This window comes from Grammomys surdaster, unplaced genomic scaffold (assembly GCF_004785775.1).
Source record: "Grammomys surdaster isolate TR1022 unplaced genomic scaffold, NIH_TR_1.0 183, whole genome shotgun sequence".
NCBI classification, from domain to species: domain Eukaryota; kingdom Metazoa; phylum Chordata; class Mammalia; order Rodentia; family Muridae; genus Grammomys; species Grammomys surdaster.
This window is the reverse complement of record NW_021604628.1, coordinates 3,454,863-3,465,474: the sequence shown is the minus strand read 5'-3', so window position 1 is coordinate 3,465,474 and position 10,612 is coordinate 3,454,863. Positions and strand designations below refer to the sequence as shown.

Here is a 10,612-nt window from a genome sequence, read left to right as displayed (position 1 = left end):
CCCAGAGACAGCAGTTCCCGACACGGTTCGATGCTCTTATTTTTAGCTCAGCTGCCTTTTTTTTTTTTCCTCTTGGCTCTTCACTGTGTCTCACCATGCCAAGCTTATTCCCAAGAAATCTGTCCTTGCCTGTGCCCGTGAACCTCAGACTGGGAGCCAACGCTGGGCTAAAGTCCTCACCTGAGCTTCACCTTTTCTAGGGCTCCAGAAGTCAGCAGCTGCCATGGAGGCCAAAGCCAACTCCGCCATGGGAACAATCCCAATGCCTCTCGCACCAACCCCTGGCAGATCTCCAGCTGGGGTGACACAGCAGAGGGTGGTGATGGGAAAGGCCAGGAAATACTGAACCAGCGATGTCAGCTGACCTGGGGCTTCCACAGTTATTCCTACATGAATGTAGTTATTACTACAGAAAGGGTGTTCAGCTAGAGTTCCACCTCCAAGATTGCCATGGGCCCCAGTCTCCTGTTCCAAGCTGAGAACCTTCTCCAAAGAAATCCAGAGCCTTGGGACCACCAGGAAGGTGTTAGAACCATCCAGAAGAAAACACTTCACTCAGTGAGGTCATATTTAGCTTCAAGGGGATGCTGCCACAGTCCCTGGATGGCTCCTGGTCCTCCACTTGCCCTCCCCCACACCCTCCTCCTGAGATATCCCAGAAGCCCCGCTTCATCCAGGGCCCTGTACACTTGGCTGTGATGGAGACGCTTTGCCCCCTGCTATTCAGCCCAGCACCGGGGCTGTGATGGGAGTCACAGGCTTATCCCACTGCCTGAATGTTCCAGGTCTATTGACTGTTCCAGGGATGGGCTGGCTCAGAGAGTTGCCACTGTCAACTCTTAAACCTGAGTATTCCTTACTCCTTGCCCTCAGAAAGCCCAGCATCTCTGACACCCTTCCCCTAACCGTGGAAGTAAGTTTGAAAATAAGCCCTTGGAGGACTGGTGACCATCCTAGCCAGCCCTCTGGGCTCAGGTCTCCTTGCCTGTAGTACCTGTGGGGAGGGAACAAAGACCCTCCTCCCTTCCCAGCAGCTGGCTGCCTCCCCACACCCAGGACAGGAGCTCCAGACCAAAGTGACAGATATCATGACTGGCCTGTGTCCTCTGAGGTTTACCAATGTTTGTCTGCCCTGTGCCCACTTGGGATGTCCCCACAATACCAAGTAGGCTTTCTGAGCCAGTAAACCCTACGTGGCTCTAGATTTTGCCTGGCTCTCAGGGCTGGTTCTGCTAGCCCAAGTACACTGTCCACAGAGCAGATGTAAGGGACATTATTGCAACTTGGTAGCAGGGGTGTGGTCCCTCTCCTCATGGCAGAGAAACACTCAGAACATCTGCGTGCTGAAATGGCCAAAATGGAGAATTAACAAAATCAGGAAACTAAACAAAACTAAAAGAAAAAAAAGCCATTCTGCTTGGAAATCTATAAATTTTCCCTCAACTCTCCACCAAAGGCCAGGTTGATAGCATAAATAAACCCAATAATGCTATTTGTAAAATCCAGATGATGAGCTCACTGCTGGTGGGGCTTGGAAGCAGGCAGCATGAAACAGCCGTGACCCAAATGGCATTCTATTAAAGGAGGAAGGAGAAGAAATGGACCTAGCACTCCTAGCACTGACCTGAAACGTTGGGAAACATTATTTAAATGCAACAAGAAGGAAAGAATCAATAAAGATAAAAAGCACAAGCAGAGGATGACAGAAAGGGGTAGGCTCACGTGCCGCTCGGAGAACGTCTGAATGAGCAAAGGGCAACGAAGCTTGAAAAGGGAGACATCCGTTCTGAAACAAGAAAGGGATATGGCCAAAGTGACCGTTACACTTTAAATTAGGATGAAATGGGATTCTCCAGGGGAAACCGAGCATTTGGAGCATCGTAGAAAAACGAAACGGCTCCTGTACAACAAACAAATTGGGAAAAGTTGCTAGCCAGCCCTTTCCCTTCAAATCCACCTCCCAGGCACAAAATACCACTTGACCGTGAAGCATCCCAAGGGAGTCTACCAGGCTCCAGCTCCCTGAGCCCAGGAAAAGAAGTAGAACAGACAGCTGCCTCTTATTGCAACACTGTAACATTGATGCCAAAACCCAATGAAGACAGCACACAAGAGGAGGCGTCCTCAAGGGTACAACTTCCCAGTATCAAATGAAACTTTTAACGGATACAGTTCATCACCGCTAAGCGAAGAGTGCTTTCGGGTCACAGGTCACAAAGTGACATGTGTTGCCAACACATCAGAGGCTGTTCCTGTCACTCTGCCTATCAACATATTTGAGAAGACAGCCCTCACGGTTGCCACTGAATTTGACTGTGTCACCAAAGTCCATGCATTGGAATTTAATACCTAATGCAGTGTCTGGGGGGGCCTGAGTGGCCACATTACATCCCAAGGGCTCTGCTTCCAGATGTGTTGATTTGGATTACAGAAGGCATGGGGCCTCCTGTCTGATCTTTCTTGTTCTCTCTCTGGTCCTCTCTTGCCCTCTCATCTTCCACATATTTTGGCATTAGAATTTCCAACTCCCTGAACCACAAGAAATAAACTTTGGCTATTTGTAAATTACCTGGTGGAACTCTGTCACACGGTGACTGTCTTTCTCCAGTGAAAGCATTTACACAAGTCCTGAACAGGGCGACATATGGCATCTCTGCATATGTAAATACCAGCCCCAAAGTCAGCTGGCTTGTTCAGGAGAAAACCTGGTTTAACCCGTGTGAACTTCGGGCTGGTTCAAGTTAACAAGAGTGGGGAAATGGAGCTCTAAAACCTATTAGCATTTTGCTGATTAGAGACCATTCACGTAGACATCAGTGGTTCTGTGTGAGTACCCCGTCGCCACGTTCAGTACCAACCTCATTTAATCCCAACAGCGCAAAAGCAGAACTTTGCTATGAACCTATCAAATCACTCAGTAACAACCTTGGGCTACTTTTGGGTCCCAGATATGCATAACTGAGTACTCACAGAGAGACAGCATGCCTGTCCCTTGCCACGCCCACCACTCCCACCCCCCATTCAGAGACCCTCCCCACAGTCAGACTGCACCCTGAGTCTTCAGACCAAGTGAGAACCATCACGGCAGCCAACCATCCTATTCCCAGTCCAACGGTAGCTCGTCAATTCCTAAACCAGTTCTGACCTGGCACATCACAGCAGACAGTGTTCCCTGTGCTTGGTGGTCCAGGAAACACCCCCATGACGCCCTTCCTAGGCTTCTATCATCCACGCTGGGAACACAAGTTCAGCGATGCTGCAGCCGAGGTTGCTGTTTGTACTGTACTGGCCCATGCCGAACCGGGGGGGTGGGGGCTGGGGGGGAAGCGACTCTTGGAGCTGGATGCTTGCTTTCATCAAGCTGCTGAGCCAAAGACCTGGAGCAGAAATGGGGCGGGGGGGGGGGGGGGGGGAAGGGGGGGGAGGGGAGGAGAGGGGAGGGGAGGGGAGGGGAGGCAACAAGAACTATCAGTCTTCACGTAGGTCACTGGTCACTGTGCCTCCTGTTACAGGCATCTGGGGAGAGCAGAAGCCCAGTGGAGGGAAAGATAGGAACCAGGGAATGTGGACCCAGCAGACGGATGAGGTAGAGAAGCAGAAGTCCGGGGATGGGTTGCTGCTGGGTGGTGTTGGTGAATGACACACTCCAAGTGTCACTCTCTGCACCTTGGGGGACAGGGCATAGTGTGAATGGTCAGCTGAACAAATTTCTGCAGAAGCAGGGTAGCCTAAGACTCTGGGACAATTGGGCAAGAAGTAGACCCAAAGAATCAGCGCCACATCGGAAATGTGCTTTGTTTGGGGTTTCCATTGAAATCCACTCCGGGGCCATCTGCTGGTGTCTGCAGCCTCTGGAGGAAGGAAGAGGAGTGAGTGAGGCAGCAGAGCATTCTGGGTGTGTCCTGTATTTGATGCCAGCCACCTGCTGCTAGCCACAAGACTGTCAGAGTAGCCAAAGGCTGTCCTTGATCGGAAAGGACATACGGAGATCCTGAGCCACATAGACAGGGGTGTCAGAGAGCTCACAGACAGGGCTGAAGTTCTCTCTGGCAGGTTTCAGGGATAAAGGAAAAGTAAGCAGGTTCAGGCCAGGCCTCACTCCCTGAGTTTTTGTTAGAGGCCATGGGATCGATCTTCCTCAAAGCCTAGGAGCTTGTAGGAGCTGCGCCATGCATTTTTAAATGTCCATTAGTTGAAGGCACTCCCTAAGTGGCCTGTGTGGGCCACAGAGGCTCCAGCAGGATGGCAGGGAGGCTCTGGGGTGGTCATAGGACACAGTTAGGTTTCAACCTCCCAGCAGGACTGTGGTGTGCTGCCAAGAAGAACCATCCTATTTACCCTGGCCCAGCACAGCATGTCCTTAGTTGGCATCTCAAGCCAGGCCAACAGAAGCACCATCGGAGACAAATGTGGGGAAGGGCCCAGGGCCTGGGATGGAGTTGGGAGCCTAAGGATTTTGTGTTAGTTTCTTTGTATTGCTACTAAAATTAGCTGGGGGAGGGGTATTTGGCTTATACTCCCACCATAGCCTGTCACTGAGGGAAGCTGGTAGCAACTCAAGTCAGAAACTGAAGCAGAGTCGATGGAGGAGTGCTGCTTACAGGATCGATCTTCATGGCTTTCTCAGTTTGCTTCAAACAATACAAAACAAAAGCAAACAAACAAAAACCCAAACCAAACCAAAAAAAAAAAAAAACAAAAAACAAAAGGACTCACAACCACCTGCCCAAGGCCAACTCTGTCCACACTGGGATGGGATGGGCCCTCCAACATCAATTATTAATCAATAAAATAGCCCACAGGCTTGTCCATAAGCCATCTGATGGAGACGTTTTCCCAAGCCAGGTTCCCTCTTCCTAGATGACCCTAGCTCCTGTCAAGGTGATAAAGCAGGAACCAGACCGGATCTCAGCCTTAAGTCCCGGCTGAAGAAGTTTCATGAGTGACTGCTGGTCACTCATGAGATCACATGGAGAGGCTGGGAAAGTAGCCCAGTGACAAAGTACTTACCATGAAGGCAGGAAGACCTGAGTGTGATCCTCAGAATCCTTGTCAAAGGTGGGGAATGGTGATACACTCCTGCAACCCCAGTGCTGGAGCAGGGCTGTGGACACAAGTGAAATAAAATAAAAAAAATAGACTAAAATAAAATAACAAGGTGGGTGCTGAGAATGACAACTGACGTTGTGTGGCAGGGTACTTGATCAGGCTGTGAACCCCAAGATTGTGACCTGGAAAAACCTGTTTCTCGTTGTGGTGTGGCTCAGCCCTAGAACCTTTAACCCAAGAGCTTTCTGTAAACAAGTGTTAAAGTCTCAACCACAGGTTGTAGGGGAGGATATTTGGAAAACTGCGCTCGGTCCGGCTTGTTCCCAGGCAGCCACCATGTTCCCACTGCTCCTCGGCTCTGACCAGGGCTACGGCTAGCTAGATGTGCAGGCCCTGGCACTCACGAGATGCCAGCGTGGGGGACAGCTCTGCCAGTCCCCCATGCTGCATCCACAAAGCTCTGCTGAACCTCAGATAATATCTGTCATCCTGGCAGTACCCGGCAGAAATGAGACTCTTAAAGCTTAATGATTATCTAAAGGATTTTTATATAATTAGAAATGCTCAGTCAACAAGATGCCCACACAATTAGAGTTGTTACCCAATATCTAACCTTTTGATAGAAGTTGCTACCCAGGACAGCCTTCAACCCATACGTGGTTCTTCATGGCTGATAGCCTTCTTCTTCTTCTCCTCCCTTTCCTCTATTTCTCCCCTCCCCTTCCTCCTTTTCCCCTCTCCTTCCTCTCTTTCTCTCCCAGTTCCACCTCCTCTTCTACTGCCTAATGACGGAGCTCCACTACGAATACAATGTAGTAGAGTAAGTATCCTGCTACAACAGGTCAAGAGGCGGGGCAAGCAACCAGCTGACAGAGAGTGAACACAAAAAAACCCAGGAAAGAGAAAGGAGGGACTTTGAGGTGAAGGGAATTTAAGGCCCTGTGGAGAAGAAAAAGGAACTTTTTCCTTCTGGGACCTTTGATGGAGTTGTAAGGTTAGCTGGGTGCTTTCTCTCCCTCTCTGAGCTAGCAGGCTTTCACCCCAGCATCTGGCTCCTGAGTCTTCATTTGGTAACATTGAACGTTTGCTATTTTGTTTTAAAAACAACAATGTTGACTTCTGCTCTCTCCCTAAGAGGGACTTCTTGTGGCTGACTCTCTGGGTCTTTAGGTTCTCTGAAGCTGAACTTGGTTTGGATAACAAACTCTTGCTTGTTTTTGTGACAATGGTCCTAAGCAGTCATGATCCAGGTGAGCATTGGGGGAGGGTCTCTAGAGCCTCCATCAGAGCCATCTGGGTGGAGCAGGTGCATGAGGATTCAAAAAAACCAGGAAGACCCAGGAGCCTGACCCCATGCCTAAACCACAGCCATCACAGCAAGTGTTTGGCTCCGATGGTCCCTCTGGAAACACTTACCACTCCATATTCCAGTTCAGGGGTGACCCTGGGGCGGGGAACGTCAGTATCACTGGAAATCCTCTCTGGAAGGAGCACTGTGACATTCACATTGGGAATGATTTGGGCAGTGTGATCCTTGCTCAGGTTGCTGGTCTGGGGCTAGGAAGCAGAGAGATAGGAAGACAGATGAGAAAGGAGAGGTCTGTGGGCAGCAGAGCTGTCTGAGAAAGGCTCAGTGTCCTCTTGGGTCTGCTGGGAACATGAACTACTGCAGGGGACCACCAGCGCACAGGGGATTCCCCTGGCATGGCGGTTGGGAGGAAATGAGCAGGGACCCAACAGTGTATGGCCTTGTCTCAGAGCTGCCATGGAGCGAGCGTCCTGCTTGCTGTTTTACCCGCAGCAGATGAGCACTGTAGTTTCCTCTTCTGCTTTGGCTAGATGCAGGAGGAAGGGATCTACTTGGCTTACACTTCCAGGTCAGTCCATCACTGAAGGAATTCAGGGCAGGGATCGAAGCAGAAACCAAGGAGGAACTTATCAGATCCCTAACTGTCACTGCTCAACTACCTTTCTTATAAAGGCCAGGCCTAGCTGCCTAGGGTTGGTGCCGCTCAATCATCAGTCTGGACAGTCTCTCACAGACATGGCCATAGGCTGTCTTAGTTAGGGTTTTACCACTGTGAATAGACATCATGACCAATGCAACTCTTATAAGGACAAGAGGGCTGGCTTACAGGTTCAGAGGTTCAGTCCATTATCATCAAAGCAGGAACATGGCAGGGTCCAGGCAGGCATGGTGCAGGAGGAGCTGAGAGTTCTACACCTTCATCTGAAGGCCGCTAAGACTGGCTCCCATTTGGTTAGGAGGAGGGTCTTGTTGTCCCCACAGTGACACACTTCCTCCAACAAGGCCACACCTTCTAATCGTGCCACTCCCTGGGCACATGCAAACCATGACATAGGCCATCCTGATCAAAGCAGTTCTTCAGCTGAGGTTACCTCTTCCCAGGTGAACCTACGTTATGCTAAGCTCCCTCCAAAAAAACTAACTAGGAAATGGACAACAAACGCTGAGTCCCAGTTGGCAGGGGCTTCTCCCCAGGGGTCTCAGTCCTCCATAGTAGGCACACTGGTCCCATGAGACCCCACGAACACCAGCACAGCAGTTTCTCCTAATACCAGAGTGGACATAGACTCCAGCCGCAAGCCTGACTTATTCACATAGCCTCTGGCAGAGTCAACATTAAAAGATGTTTTTGTTACATTTATAATATAACATTACTTATATCTTTATATAACACATAAACATTGTTAATATTTTTGTTACATTTAAAATATATTTAGTTGAAGTCCAAACACAGTGTGTGTGTGTGTGTGTTTGTGTGTGTGTGTGTGTGTTTCGTCAGAGATTATTGGTTGTTTCCTTCCACCATGTGGGTCCCAGGGATCAAACTCAAGTCACTAGTTTTGGTTGCAAGCACCTTTACCCACTGAGCCATCCTGCAGGCCCTAGAGCTACACTTTAAGGGCCTCTTGAGGCTTCCCAAGACAGGATCTCTAGTTTACATTAGGCAAAGGAGTCATGATCACAGAAACCACGGGCTTGTCACTGACTTCCGCATCAGATGTAGATGGCCTGCCAAAGCCCCAAGCCCACACCCCAGGGTACAGCCAACAGATGTGCTCAGCCACCAGCTGGGTGTCCTGTCTCAGTCACCAGAACAGTATGGCCTTTCCTGTTAGCCCCAGAAACCCACTTGCAGAATCTGTTTCATCCCTAGGAGAAAAATCAGACAGCAATTGAGGACAGATCACCAACTGAGAAATGAAATACTTTCTTTGGATTTCTTAGTCAGAAGAAGAGAAGGCAGAGAATGTCTTAAAGATCAAGAGAGAGAGTGCAGAGATGGCTCAGCAATTCAGAGCCCTGGCTGCTTTTGCAGAAGGCTTGGGTATGATCAGTAGCGGTGGGGCAGCTAACACTGTTTGGAACTCCAACTTCAGGGTTTCTCATGCCCTTCTCTAGCCTCCGTGGGCACTGAACACACACACAGTGCACATTCATGTATGTAGACAAAGCACTCATAAATGTACAATAATTCTTTAAAAATCAAAAGAAAGTAATAACAGGCTATGGTTATTTCACATGGCTAAAACCAGAGAAAAATAGAGCCATTCTCAGAAAATAAGGAAAAGTGAGTTTTCACCGTAGGACCTTTAGAACTGGTTTGTTCACACTGAAGGAACCTTGGCTGGAAGCATTACGATCAAACCCAAAACCAAGGATGGGGTACTCTGGGGATATGGCTCAACTTATAAAGTGCCTACTTTACAAGCGCAAGGACCAGAGTGAGATCCTTAAAACTTACATTTTAGGGGCTGGTGAGATGGCTCAGTGGTTAAGAGCACTGACTGCTCTTTCAGAGGTCCTGAGTTCAAATCCCAGCAACCTCATGGTGGCTCACAACCATCCATAATGAGACAGAGAGGGTCCCTGTCTCAAAAAAGTAAGGTGGAAGGTGAGGCTTTACAGGTTGGAGGCTCAAGGAGGGGGGGACACTGAGGCAGACTGACATTTGGGGCATGAGATTTACTAGAAGAGTCATTAGCATCACAGACAAACAGCAGCATGATAGGGGCTCTGAGGAGAGGTCAGGATCGCATTGCAGGGTGGGACCCCTTCTTACCAGTTTCAGAAGAAAGAGAGTTTCTATATAGCATGGTTGATGAGCAGCCCAGAGTACGCCCTGTGGTCGGGCTGTCTCTGAGTCAGCTGTAAGCCCAGGGTGGGGCAAAGATTATGGAAGTTCTAGAAGTTTGAGGAATTGCCACTGTCCAACTGAAATGGAAGAGCTTTACAAAATGAGACCGTCCTGGCTAACGGACAGCTGATGTCGACCTCTGGCATTGGCACACATCTGTACACGCACATCTGTGCACACATGTCTGCCCATAGAGGACAAAAGAAAATGAAACAGAACAATTTGGCAATTTTAGCAAGATCGGATTAATCCTAGAACAATACAAAACCATAATGGAAGAGGGCTGGAAGTGTGGCCCAGTGGTAGAAAACAGGCCCGAGTTCATCAGTGGGGCTGTGGGGGGCGGTGGCTTACTGGTGAAGCGCCATCTTAGCATACACAGGCCTTGGGTTCCATTCTAAGCAGTTCCGTGTGTGTGTGTGTGTGTGTGTGTGTGTGTGTGTGGTGGGTGTCTATTGAGGAAGCCTAACTTCTGAGTCAACAAGCCAGATGCATTAGCCCACGCCTGTCGTCCCGCCACTCCGGATGCTCACAGTTAGTCTGAGGTAGGCAGAGCAATAGGAGAAGCCCAGAATCATCGACGTGGAAGAAGGGACTGATTCCTCAAAGTTGTTCTCTGACCTCCATGGCACACGCGTGACACACACTCACGCACACCACGCACACCTAACAATGGGAAATAAAACCAAGTCCTTTTTGAAAACCGAAGGAAAAGGAAGACTCGGTTAATAAAATCAGCTTCGTTAACACGAAACACACGTACGTCTCCGAGACAATGTTGGGAGGGAAACCCAGCTCGGCGTGTGGCTTCCACATGCAAATCTGTTGGACCAAAATCAGTGTGCCCGAGTTAGAGTGTGCATTAGTCATCAGAATGAGCAAGCAGCATGGAGAGAAGGAACATTCTGGATCTTTCAGAAAAGGGGTTCAGGGTGAACCCACCACTTGGCCTAGATGGTGACCAGGGAAAGGCAAGCTAAAGCCACTAATGGCCCCTTGGCCCCATCACGGTGCCCGTGAGCCGTGGCTATTTTGCCATCAATCTGTGTGCCAATTATGGTAACTGCTGAATCTTTAAAAAGATAATGTTTATCTTTGTCACAAGCCAAAGTGGGGGATGGAGGCACTCTGACAATGTTGGTCCGCTTTCTGTCATCTGTTGGGTCCAAGTGAAGAATCAGTAGCTTCAAACAATCACAGAAAAGTAACCCACGCCATGGTACGGGGAGGTGTCACCCACAGCAGGGCTAGAAATAACAACCTATGGCTCAGCTGTGTAACTGCAAAATTTGATTTTTCTTTTCACATCGATTGATGAATGTGTGTCTATGTGGAGTTCAAAAGACAACTTGTGGGACTCAATACCCTCCTCTAATCATGGGTGTCCTGGGGATTGAACT

General features: G+C 49.3%; 1 long non-coding RNA gene across 1 annotated transcript; it reads right to left on the bottom strand.

Annotated features, from left to right (window-relative positions):
- Window positions 1–3,308: 3,308 nt before the first annotated feature.
- LOC114621541 lies at window positions 3,309–6,823 on the bottom strand. Its single transcript, XR_003711451.1, has 3 exons — window positions 6,466–6,823; window positions 5,011–5,104; window positions 3,309–3,377 (listed from the first exon to the last, which is right to left on the bottom strand). It is a non-coding gene; the product is annotated as an uncharacterized LOC114621541 (long non-coding RNA).
- Window positions 6,824–10,612: the final 3,789 nt, after the last annotated feature.